Source organism: Sebastes umbrosus, chromosome 6 (assembly GCF_015220745.1).
Source record: "Sebastes umbrosus isolate fSebUmb1 chromosome 6, fSebUmb1.pri, whole genome shotgun sequence".
In the NCBI taxonomy this organism is placed as follows: domain Eukaryota; kingdom Metazoa; phylum Chordata; class Actinopteri; order Perciformes; family Sebastidae; genus Sebastes; species Sebastes umbrosus.
The window spans coordinates 816,047-828,545 of NC_051274.1; the positions used below are offsets into that span (position 1 = coordinate 816,047).

The window sequence follows — 12,499 nt, forward strand, 5'->3', positions numbered from 1 at the left end:
CAAAAATGTCTTTCTTATTTATGGGTTCAGTGAATCCTTTGTTTTTCTATTCATATATTATGAGAATGGTGTTCTATTGATTGAACATAATAAAGGCTTTACAGTGTCTGTAAAATGTGTCATGAAATCATGTTTAATATGAACAGTATCTGCTGATGTCAAACTTAGCTACAGTATATACTAAAAAGTAATCACGTTCTTATTTTGGGGCATTATTCTGCAATATCGTGGTGTGTATTATGCCATTCATGGTGTGTGGTGAACAGTGTAATGTAAGGCCCACTGAAGTAATGGAAAGGAAGACTGCATAAAATTTAACATACAGGTATTTATTTTCATGAACAACATTAGCATTTAATTGTACTTTTTGATTAAAATTATGATGATCAAATAAGTAAGAAACCACTTACCGCTCTATCGCCCTTTGGTGCAAAGCACCATATTCAGCCCTGTAAACATTATATGCGTTTTGCATCGTGAACAAATTTAAACATACAGGGTCCAACCCAGGATGTTGTATCATGCAAGAGATGTTGTCCGGCAGCTGCTCCATCCGTCTTTTAACCTAGAGTGAATGACATATGGTAAGCCTCATGGAATGTGAAAAATATGTCTAAACACACAACTAAATATAGCTAATAAAAATGTTACCTGTTGTGTCTCCCAGCAGCAGATATTCTCAGGTTCTGTAGGCATTTTTGCACAATTTCCACATGTGCACCTGAACAAATAAATAAAAAATGTGAGCATTTCAACATGTGAAGCATATGATACTATAAACCTGACAGAAGATGCAAAAAAGCTGAGGTGAATGAGCAGTAAGCTTTTTTCACCACACATTTTTATCGCACAATATGATAGAATATTCGGGATATATCAAGTAAAATATACCTTACCAATTGAAAAACATGCAACGTACGTAGAGCCTAACGTTCACTAAATTACACAAATTACAAAATTGGTTATTGACCAAATACCTCACAATAACGTTACCTACAGAGCCGTGAAAGTAGCATTAGAGCTGACGTTAGCTACCGTTAGCCTCCGTGCTAACCCATACATAAAGTTACACAACAAGTTGAACTAACCATTGTGAAATGTCTTGCTGCATTCGAGGTGGAAGTGCTGCTGCTGCCTCTTCAGAGTTTGAGTCGGTGTTCGACTTAGGGTCAAACTGAACAGTCATATTCATAGCTGTTGTCATTATAACATTCATAGTTGTTTACTGTTACCAAGGTATCAAGCCGAGGGGCGGGGGGGGATGGGGCGGAGAGCTACAGCCGGTTCCGCAGAGGGGGTGGGGCGCAGCAGCTCATTCTCATTTAAAGCTACAGACACAGAAATCAGCACTTTTGGAAATGGGCTGAAACAGAGGTTATAGAGACATGCTGGAATGCATGATCTGATTGTTTTTTTGAAAAAAAAACTTCAGAGACATGGTTTGGAGGTGTCTGAGACCTATAATAACTAGTTTAAATGGAGTATAATATGTGACCTTTAAAGACGGACCCCGAACTCATAGACTACACAGACTAGAAGTTTTAATGTAGATTCAGCTCCTGTTTGGGCTCTAAATGTATTTTTTTTTAATTACCATAACTGGCGGCAGATATAATAGATATGGATTTAATTGACTGTGCTCTATTTTAGAGATAATTATACAAACCTGGAGAGATAATTTTCAGCAAGCTAGACAATTAATTCCCATGTTCGAAGGATGTTTAATGTACGTTAAGGTTGATAACAGAGCTGTGCAGCAAGCACATTACATATCATAATTAGTTATTTCGACAATTCATACCAGACTCGTGCACACAAACACTCACACATATATTTCAGGTAACATACGTATATTTTAGATAACCCTTCACATTCTTATCTACATTTTTAATTGCTATTTATTTCATTCACAATCCTGTTCATTAAAGCAGCAGTAGGCAGAATATTTTTGGCATCATTGGGCAAAAATTCCATAATGAGCTTTCAGCATATTGTAATTGAAGTGTTCTGAGAGAAAACTAGACTTCTGCTCCTCCTCATGTCTCTGTTTTCAGGCTTTAGAACATCTAGCCCGTGACGGGAGACTTTGACCAATCACAGGTCATTTCAGAGAGAGAGCGTTCCTATTGGCTGTTCATTCAACGGAGACAGCTGTCAATCACTCGCAAACTCCGATCAAACGGTCAAACTAGGCAGCGCTGATCAAATATGAATCAATATTCTATTACTGTAATGCCTATTTCTCTCCTCAGATGTTTTCAGAAACATCTTGTAGTGTACTGTTTAGCTGTAAAATGAGAAAGCTAGCTCCGGCTGGTGGGCGGTGCTTGTTATTTCCTCAACTGATCTCAACATGGCGGCTGGGTCACAAACTTTCTCATTTTACAGCTAAACAGTACACTACAAGATGTTTCTGAAAATCTTTTACGCGAGAAATAGTCATTACAGTAACAGAATATTGATCCATATTTGATCAGCGCTGCCTAGTTTGACCGTTTGATCGGAGATCAGAGACGGCAAGGCTCCAGATCGGCTCTGATTGGTTGTTTTCCTCAGATCTGTGAAATCTTGCAGATGCCGTTTGGAGCACCGGAGGACACAGAGACACATGATTACCTGACTCATGCATTACTGTCAGGATATAGTGACCGTTTTATAAAAATAACTTTTTTTAACCATATTTGCTCCAATGCTACCCACTGCTGCTTCAAGCTGAGTCTGTAGCTCTTTCAGCAGAGGGGTAAGGTTCGCCCACTCTCCTCCAATTTGATTGTAATGGTAAAGTGTGAGCCCTAATGTGAGCCTAATTCACTTCACCCCTCAGCAGTTTAGGCTTTGCCTCATCCATCTCACTTAGAAACTGCACAGCTAGCCACATCCCCGCTGTATAAAGACATCAGCTTTATTACACTCCCTAACACAAGGATGCTAAATTATTTATCTATTTAGCTGTGCTATTGCAAATAACTGTTAGCCACAGAGAAGCAGGATTCTAGTTATAGTCTGTCCTGTCCACTACTCTGCTGTACTGGATTGTGAGGGAGGCGCATGAATAACAAAGATAAAGGGAAAACATTTTTCAAAGGTCACATCCGTATATATCAGATTTTGTTTGGTTTGCATCGTAGGGACTCTGTGGACGTCTATAAACACAGCGCTAACTGTAATTTAGCTGTCATCTTTTGGCAACCTGTTCTTTTTTTTAAATGAAATAATTCAGAAGTGCATTCATGTATTAAAAGAAATCTGAAGAGCTGTGACAGCAAAACAGGTGTTCTATTCACATCAGCAACTTGATAGGAATATTAAAAAGCAGGGATAAAGAGCACACGCATCATAGGCTTACAAATGAGACGAGCCAGTCTTTGTAGCAAGAAAAGATGAATACTGTCCCATATGTAATTATAGGGAATGCATGCTGGGATATAGATTTGCTCCAAGCTAAATGGAACACAAGATGGATCGTGGCCTTTGATGAATGCATTTTCTATGTCAAAAACATGAGAAAGCACTAGGTGTGCCATGGCAGAACCCTGTAGCTACAGCTTGTGGTTGCAGTTTTACATGCAATATGCATCCATCACATGTTGCTACTTATTAGCTAACCTTTTTGCAGATTCACTAAAATATTTGAAATATTCTGATTATATTGTGAATGCCTTTAAAGGAGCAGTGTGCAACATTTTGAGAGATCTATTTGAAGATATGGAATATAATATTCATAACTATGTTTTCGTTAGTGTATAATCACCTATTTTAGTTAACATAGAATAAGCCCTTCATATCTACACAGGGAGCGGGTCGTCTTCCACGGAGTCTGCCATGTTGCTCCGCCATGTTTCTACAGTAGCCCAGAACAGACAAACCAAACATTGGCTTGAGCGAGAGCCTTTCACGTTTTTACGTTACCTGAAGGCCACCGTAGTTCTCCGACACGCTTGTAAAACTGCAGTAGCGTTAGCCACAGAGTGCAAAACTGTGGTGTCGCCAGCCGCTGTCTGACTTCTTTGCCCCTAAAGTAGTGTTATTATGGTAAGGATGGCCTCTGGGCGAGGCGAAGAACATTCCCATGGTTTTGCACTCGGCGGCTCACCTTACCGCAGTTTTTGAAAGGGAGGAGTGACTAGAGGGGTACTCGATAGATGCCGCCAAATCCTACACACTGTCCCTTCAAGGCGAGACACTACAGGCCAAAAAAATTAACTTTTTAATGCACTGGTCAATTTTGGGCTATTTTGCTTCCATTTGATGTCTTCTTTCAGACTAGTGGATAAAAAAACATCCAAAATACACATTTAGCTGTTTATTTTTCTACACTTTGTCTATTTGCGTTTGTAGATTTCTCCTAAATTCCCCCAAAGTTACCATTAGATAATGCCTCATTTGCATATTTAAACATAAAATTTCAGAAAACTTGTAACACAAAAAATAATTGTCTTAATGTAAGGTGGTGAACGATGTTTCCATGGTTTGGCACTCGGCGGTTCACGTTTCCGTAGTCTTGGAAAGGGAGAAGTGAGCGGAGGGGTACTCGGTTGCATTCTGCAACCACACCATTAGATGTTGCCAAATGCTACAGACTGTCCCTTTAAACAAGCATTTTTATTCCCATAATGAATAAACAATTGTAATTAGGACATAGTTGTGTGGCTGGGTATGCAGACACCCACAGTTCTACTTCAGTCTCTGCTGGCTCTGTGTTCAAACTCTCTTGCTCCACCTCCTCGCAGCCAGGAAAAGATAAGGGCACAAAAACAATGGGAGAGCCGAGGCGCATCATTTGTTTTAGTTGATAAATTATGGATAGCATTTCTGATAGGAAACCGTGGCCTTTACCTGAGCAAGACGCCCCCTCTGCCCTTTTACTGCCATATTCCTCCTCTAGCATAACCACAATACTAATACATAATGATAAGAGGGCCAACTGGGGGGGTCCAAGGTTTGAAGAAGGAAACTAAAAACAACATTTGTTTATAACCTTGCTGTATACAGTACTGATGTGCTTTAAACAACCCAGTCTCATAGGAAGGTGCATAAATAACATGACATTACACGGACATTCCACATGTCATAAGGAGGCATTTTATGCTTTTGCGAGTTATTTGTACAACGCTTTTCACGTGTCATTACGCAACAAAACTACAGTCTGCAGTTTAGGCAAAAAAAACACTCATTTAGGTTTAGGTAGTTAGGTTAAGAAAAAACGTCATGGTTGGGCTTAAAATAAGTCCTGTACTTGTATTGTGAACATTTTACCCTTTGTGTGAAGCAACTTGAGATTTCGCTGTATTTTAAAGTGTGTTATTTAAATTGAAGGATTATTATTATTATTACGTCAACTGAGTAAAATATGAATGGAAACAACGTAAAAAGCATGGAAAACAAGTGACAAACGTCACTAAAAAACGGGACGTAACGTGGCTTTTAACATATCGTAATGAACAGAAGGAGAATTCAGCTCTGCTTATTTTTATAATTCAGTGTCTGTCCTGTTTGAGTGCAGCCGGATTCTCAATTTTGTTATGGTTCTTTTGTCCCTCCCAATTCTCAGTTCAATCTTGGCCACCCCCAGTTTCTCTCCCCCCTCCATTCTCATCTTGCAACACTTGTGCTGCTGTAATTGGCTTGGTTTTAACACCTCCTTAAGAGCCCATCTGAGCACTTACAGCCACACACAAGGCTTCACCAAAAATAAATACACAAAGTCAGTCCTCCACATAGCTTGTATGAGAGCTTTTGAAAAAGCTTAGTTATGATAATAATAGTAATAATGTGGGGAAGGGGAGGTTATGAGTGGCTTTCTGTGACAGAGTTATGACATATGCCATTAAAAGGGTTGCTCATTGAGACTGAGGTGAAGAATGGTGCGTCAGTGGGAACTTTGTTGACGCAAGTGTTAAAGCAGCAGTAGGTAGAATTAGAGCAAATATCATTAAGAAAAGTTATTTTTATAAAACGGTCTCTATATCCTGACAGTAGTGTATGAGACAGGTAATCTGAAAAAAATCATGTGCCTCTGTGTCCTCTGGTGCTCCTAATGGCATCTGCAAGATTTCACAGACCGGAGGAAAACAACCAATCAGAGCCGAGCTGCAGCCTTGCCGTCTCTGAGCAGCTGTCAATCACTCACGAACTCTGATCAAACGGTCAATCTAGGCAGCGCTGATCAAATATGAATCAATATTCTGTTACTGTAATGCCTATTTCTCGCGTAAAAGGTTTCCAGAAACATCTTGTAGTGTACTGTTTAGCTGTAAAATGAGAACGAAACAGTACACCACAAGATGTTTCTGAAAACATTTGAGGAGAGAAATAAGCATTGCAGTAACAGAATATTGATTCATAGTTGATCAGCGCAGCCTAGTTTGACCGTTTGATCGGAGTTCTCGAGTGATTGACAGCTGCCTCAGATGAATGAACAGCCAATAGGAACGCTCTCTCTCTGAATGATCTGTGATTGGCCAAAGTCTCCCGTCACGGGCCAGATTTTTTTAAGCCTGAAAACACAGCCATGAGGAGGAGCAGAAGTCTAGTTTTTTCTCAGAACACTTTAATTACAATATGCTGCAATTTTTGTCCAGTGATGCCAAAAATATTCTTCCTACTGCTGCTTCAAGTAAGAAAACACACACTGGAGCATTTGGTACAATATTAACATGAGTCTGTTTACAATTTGGGGAGATGGGGAAACTCTACTTTTTAATAAAACATGTTGTAAAAAATAGGCAACCAGTGTCAACAATACTTTTTCACAATCTTAACACCAAACAAGCATATCACCAAAATCCTATATGAAGCAGATTTATTTAGGGAACAACAGTAGATAAGATGACACTTTTGTATGAGGGAGGACAAACAAAACCAAGTGAAATTTCACTTTAATGGCCTACATGTCATGGAAACAAACAACAAAACAAGAGGCACAGCCACTGGGGGAAAAGTAATCAAAGCTCCCACACAGAAAATGGAAAAATAACACCTTGATTTACCGCGTGAGCAAGAGATACACCCCTGTGAAAGACATCCATCTGAAAAGTATTTTTGGGGAGTAACAGGGACAAATGTGTGCAATTTCAGAGACTCAGTCAGAAGACAGACAGAGGGAGAAGAGGAAGCTTTTTTTCACTGTCACCCCACTCCTTGTGTTTTTATCTGCCTCTCAGTGTGATTAATGCCAGCTAAAAGCCCCTCTGACCTTTCTGATAGATTTATGGACTTCACAGTACAATAACTTAGTGTTTCCCTGCGCATCCATTTCCCTTACATGGATATTTGTCATTTACAGGGTTCAGAGTGTGGCCTATTCCCTCCTACATGAATTGTTTGCTTCCTAAGCCAATTGGCTCCCAGTCCCTCAGGCTTGTCACTGGGAGGTGTACTGTAAGTGGTGTGGTGTCATCTCCACAGGTACAGCACAGTGCCATTCACTGGAAAGGTGGTTAACGAGATGATGTGAACCACTGATCTTTAATGCAGCTTTATACGTACCTATTCTAAAACTGAGCAACTGTGCCATAGCTTGATACATCTGTGTATGGTTTTGCAGACAACTTATGTCCTTTTTAGGTCCTAACATATGTCAATGGAAATACTTTTTGAGTTTGACATCAGTTAGGTTAAGGAAAAGATCGTGGTAGAAGAAGTGCTGCAACTGAAGTACAGAAGTTAAGTGACCAATAAATCCACTTTGACTTCTGGTTTCACACAGGACACAAACATCAGTGTCCTGAGCGAAAGTCCTGTGTTTTTGACCCACCCATCGACCCAGACCTTTATACTTCCAGGTTCACAATTACATGGATTACATCCATTTTTTTCTATGGTGCTTGTGTGGTGCTGACCATCACGAAACAAATGTGAAATTCATGTCTATGTACACGAATCAATACATTACATTTCGTGACTGCTGTCAACTGCTGTGCGACCGGGCTATTCTCACACATATAATATATTTTGTGGTGAAGAGACTAATGCAAATAAACTGGACTGTATCAATCCAAAGATCATACACACAGATGTGATAATATATAACATCCTGTTTAAGGGTGTATGTGTAGAGAGGATCAAATGTTTTCACATCTCTTAGAGCATCCTGTGATTTCACCGTTCAGACAGCAGGACATTTTCTGACTTGTGTAATGATTGAGATCATTTCTGAGAACTTTTGTTTCTCTCTTTAAAGCAGGATAAGCTTAACCAAAGAGGTCCTGTAATTTCAATTTATTAGTATGCCCAGATTAATTGAAATTTTAAAAAAAATGTAACGTTTTTGAGGAGAGAACTTGAAAAACGAATCACGTGAATTGCCTGTAGTAGTAGTAGTAGTAGTAGTAGTAGTTATACTGTAGTAGTAGTAGTAGTAGTTATTTTCCAATATTCAGAAACTATTAAACTAATATTCAAATTAATTTGTATGCTACTAAGAAATCAATATCATGTGTTTGTTTTGACTTGTGTAGCTACTTCTTTGGTCCATGACCAGTGTAGAACAGTCTCAAATTGAATTTGTGGACAGAAATAAGAAAATTCTATACTATTCTAATAAAACCAGTTCATTGTGAATTTAAATCAAGATACTGTTATAACCATAGGCAAATACATGTTTACTGTTGTTTTAATGAAGTTCTTTGAAATAGACATAGTTTGTTTGCTGCGTACATAAAAAACAATGTGGTTCTTTCTCAATCTATCACTATAAAACAAAACGCTGTCTTTCTCCACATTTCTTTAATTGTATTGGTTGTCATACAGTGAGCATTCAGCCTGATCCAATCACTTGTCAGTGTGAAGGTTGAGGGGCGGGTCTTAGAGGTTACTCGTAGCCTGTAGCCACCAGAAGCCACAGGTCAGTTAGTGGCATCTGTTGATATCAGTCGGCAAATGATGTCACTCATTTCGGTTAACGCAGAATAATGCCACCTGGTTGAGGATGTATTGCAACCTACAGAAGGTGAATACACGTAGTACTGGCTGTACTATGGCAGCCAGCATGTTAGCGCCATTAGCAGAGCTCTCATTGTGGTACTGTAGCTTTAGCAGCCTTTGTAACTTCTTGTAAGTATGTGTTACTAGTGTCGGCCAAGCTAATGATGCCGCCAGTCATCAGTTCATCAGTTCAGAGGTCAGCCTGAAATCCACCCACAGCCTTTTCCTCGCCCATTCTCCACCTTTCCCTTGCCCATGCTTCAGTATATGTGAGTACCAGTCAATATGACACCTGTTTTTTATTTTGGACTTGCACTAGCAAGTAAAGTGTTAATTTGTTTAAAGCCACAACACTCCCAAGCCATGGTCTGCATTATTGTATTTCATTTCATTAGACATTACTTTTGAGTTGTGGGTTTGAACCTACTGGGGCCTTTCTGTATGGAGTTTGCATGCGCCCCCTGCCTGCATGGGTTTTCTCTGGATGCTCCCCTACTTAAACCTAAACCAAACCCTTATCCCTAACCAGTGCTTGAAGTGGAAAAAAGAAGTGCCAGTACACCCCTTGTTCACATGTTGAGTGTGTGTCCACCAGTAACAGCAATCTGTTGCTCCTATTTATAGATTTATTATGTATTTAAGCATGTTACACTGTGTCAGTCATAATCAGCTGTGGTTTAATTGCTATTATTATACTAGGACTATGCATCTTCTATAGTAGGCCTATAATCTCCAATAATATTCCAAATGGAGCATTATAGGGCTAAGGTGGTGTGTTTAGTATATTTAGCCCTAGTGTTGATAGTTAAAGTGCTCTCCTGTGTTATTTGTAGCCTATAGTCGGGTATCATTCAGGTTTTAGGAGCAGTGTCCCAGTCAGGATGCTCCTACATGTTATACAGCAGGATACAGAGGCACATTCTGAATTTATACAGTGAATAAAAGATACTAGGAGATATTGGGTTTGGGGGTCATCCCCAAAGAAAACTTGAAGATTTTTGACTGAAATATATGCAATTTGACATAATTTTGGACCATTACTATTAGGGTACTATAGGCTAGATATCACCCAAAGTTAATTAATTATTTCGTATCACAGCCTTTGTCTAAACGTTTCATTTTTCTGGAAATGTTTGCCCTGTGAAATCATATTCTATAAATCAAAAGAGCAGATTCAGAAAACTTTCAAAGTTGAATTTATTATATTAGTTTACAAATCAAAAAGGCTATGATGAACAGTTGACTTATTATTTTATAAAAAAGTACGTGAAGACGTATTGTATTGATCAATTACAGCAGCCTCGTTCCCACACCCCCTCCCCCATGCCGTGCGTCGGCTCGTCCAGATACTGTCCACATAGTTTTTATGTTTATACGGCTTATGAGGCGCAGCGCAATACCGCTGGCACTGCGCTGTTATGAATCACCCAGAGAACCTGATATGGATAGGGCAGAAAAGAGTACGGTCAGCTTATGAGAAGTGCTGACAAAGTCAAGAAAAAGTCACAGTATGGCAAGGAGTAAAAATCTGGAAGTGCTGGTACAGCGTACTGATGAGTACCGGCCCACTTCGTGCACTGTCCCTAACCCTAACTACCGAGGGGGGCACTGTCATTTTAACAGGATTTGCGACTCTAAATCGCCCGAAGGTTGAATTGAGAATAGTTGTCCCTCTCTATATGATTGACTGGCGACCTGTCCAGGGTGTCACCTGGGATCGGCTCCAGCCCTCCCGCAACCCTCCAAAGAATAAGCATGTGTGTTAATGAATGGATGGATTTCTTTGAATTGCAGAGCGTATGTGTGCATATGAGAGTGAGGTTATGAATGGATGGATTTCTTTGAATTGCAGAGCGTATGTGTGCATATGAGAGTGAGGTTAGTTCAGTGGTTCGCAAACTTTTTCTGTCATTCCCCCCTTTGGAGGAAGAGACGTCTCATACTGTCAGTTGCCAGAGTTTTCAGATATAAAATACACACTGGTCTCTCCTCATCTCCCTCCACATTCATTATTATTTATATTGATATAAATGTCATTTATGGTGCTGTTAGATTGCTGCTAGACCGCCCTGTTAATACATGTGCGTGCGGGAGAGTAAACAGTTTTTGACCACAGTGAAAATTTTATTTTTCGCAAAAAATATGTACTGAAGCAGAATACTTTGTTTGATAAAAACATATTAGGAATTTTGGAATTAATAGCAATCTCTCTTTTTTCAATAAATTTTGACTTTTGGACTGAGGATTGAGGCAATTACAGAGACGGACAGAGCGTTGCGTCGCTCGCTCTGTGTGTTTGAGAGAGAGGAGGTAATGCTTTAATAATCTGAATGAGGACATTATGAATGAAGCTTTGAACTACTCGCTGTAGCCCTACTTGGTCATATTTTCTTTTGATTACAGTTAGCTGAGCACGTTGTCTTGTTTGTCTCTAAAGCATTGTCTGTTTATCTTTTTGTCCCTGTCAAATACTCTATTTGTCCATTCTGGTAGCCTACAGACTATTAGCTGAGTATTAGGAATTGAGCAAATATGGTATTGAAAGGTCAGTTTTTAAATTTAGGATCATTCCTTAGAAATTCAAGGTATATTGAAACCTTTGAGAAAGGGTTGGAACAATGATCTCTTCTGATGAAGTGTTGGATATTTTTGAATAACAAAATCCCATATTATGTGATCACTCTTCTTAATGTGTGTTAATGTGCGTCATGGAACTACAACACCCTTTAACCAGTAAGACCAATCTGGCTTCATGGGTTGGGTGCTACAGCAAACAGAAAAAATGTAAGTTTTTTATTTTTTCAGCAGTGACAACACCCTCTACATTAATCTGTGTTGTGATTTGTGCCTCACCGGAGTCTTGTACAAGCTGCTAGCTTGACAGCTATGAGAACTTACAATACATCAGACCAGCACATACGGGTACTTCGCTTTTGGGGGATAGAAAACTGAAGATCCCGTAGATATCAATGCAATTTGACAAATATTTGGATTGTAATTTTGACAAGTCTGTATGCATTCATCTCTTGTTATACAAACGTTTGTTTTAAACACGTCTAATAATTATTTTGTCTTGAACATGAGTGTTCACAATACCGTAATAAATGAAGGTTGATCGCCGCCATGTCCCTTCAGTCTTCCCCATCCAACACAGTGGCTGGATATTGTTTATCCAGACTTCTATACATATTTGATTGAATTCCTTTAGTTTGATCTATAGGCTGAGATTTAGTTGGAGACGACAGTCTGATGCTGCTATAACGTTAATGTATGACTGGATTACTGCAGCAGCCTCACACTCAAGCTAACGTTAGTTAGCCATGTTATTCACTGTCACCAGCATTAGTTAGTGATTTAGCACACTGACAGTGAATATTCACATATCATATGTGCCTCAAAGCTCAGTGTGAAAGTGGTGGTTAACCTGCTACACAACAGCTTTTCATCATTTTCCATTTTCTCTCCTGTGACAGTGAGTTTCTTTCTCCCGAAAGGGAGCGCAGACTCTGCGATGACGCGATGCTGGTCTGGTCTATAGCTTGGAGCCATAAAGCCATGCTGGTCTGGTCTATAG

General features: G+C 39.5%; 1 long non-coding RNA gene across 2 annotated transcripts; it reads right to left on the minus strand.

Annotated features, from left to right (window-relative positions):
- Positions 1-308: 308 nt before the first annotated feature.
- Positions 309-9,154, minus strand: LOC119490685. 2 transcript variants are annotated; one of them, XR_005207459.1, is made up of 5 exons: positions 9,143-9,154; positions 8,968-8,970; positions 1,089-1,135; positions 652-721; positions 309-565 (listed from the first exon to the last, which is right to left on the minus strand). It is a non-coding gene; the product is annotated as an uncharacterized LOC119490685 (long non-coding RNA). The 2 variants fall into 2 exon arrangements; XR_005207458.1 differs by lacking the exons at positions 1,089-1,135; positions 8,968-8,970; positions 9,143-9,154 and having other exon boundaries at positions 652-825.
- Between the last annotated feature and the right edge of the window lie 3,345 nt (positions 9,155-12,499).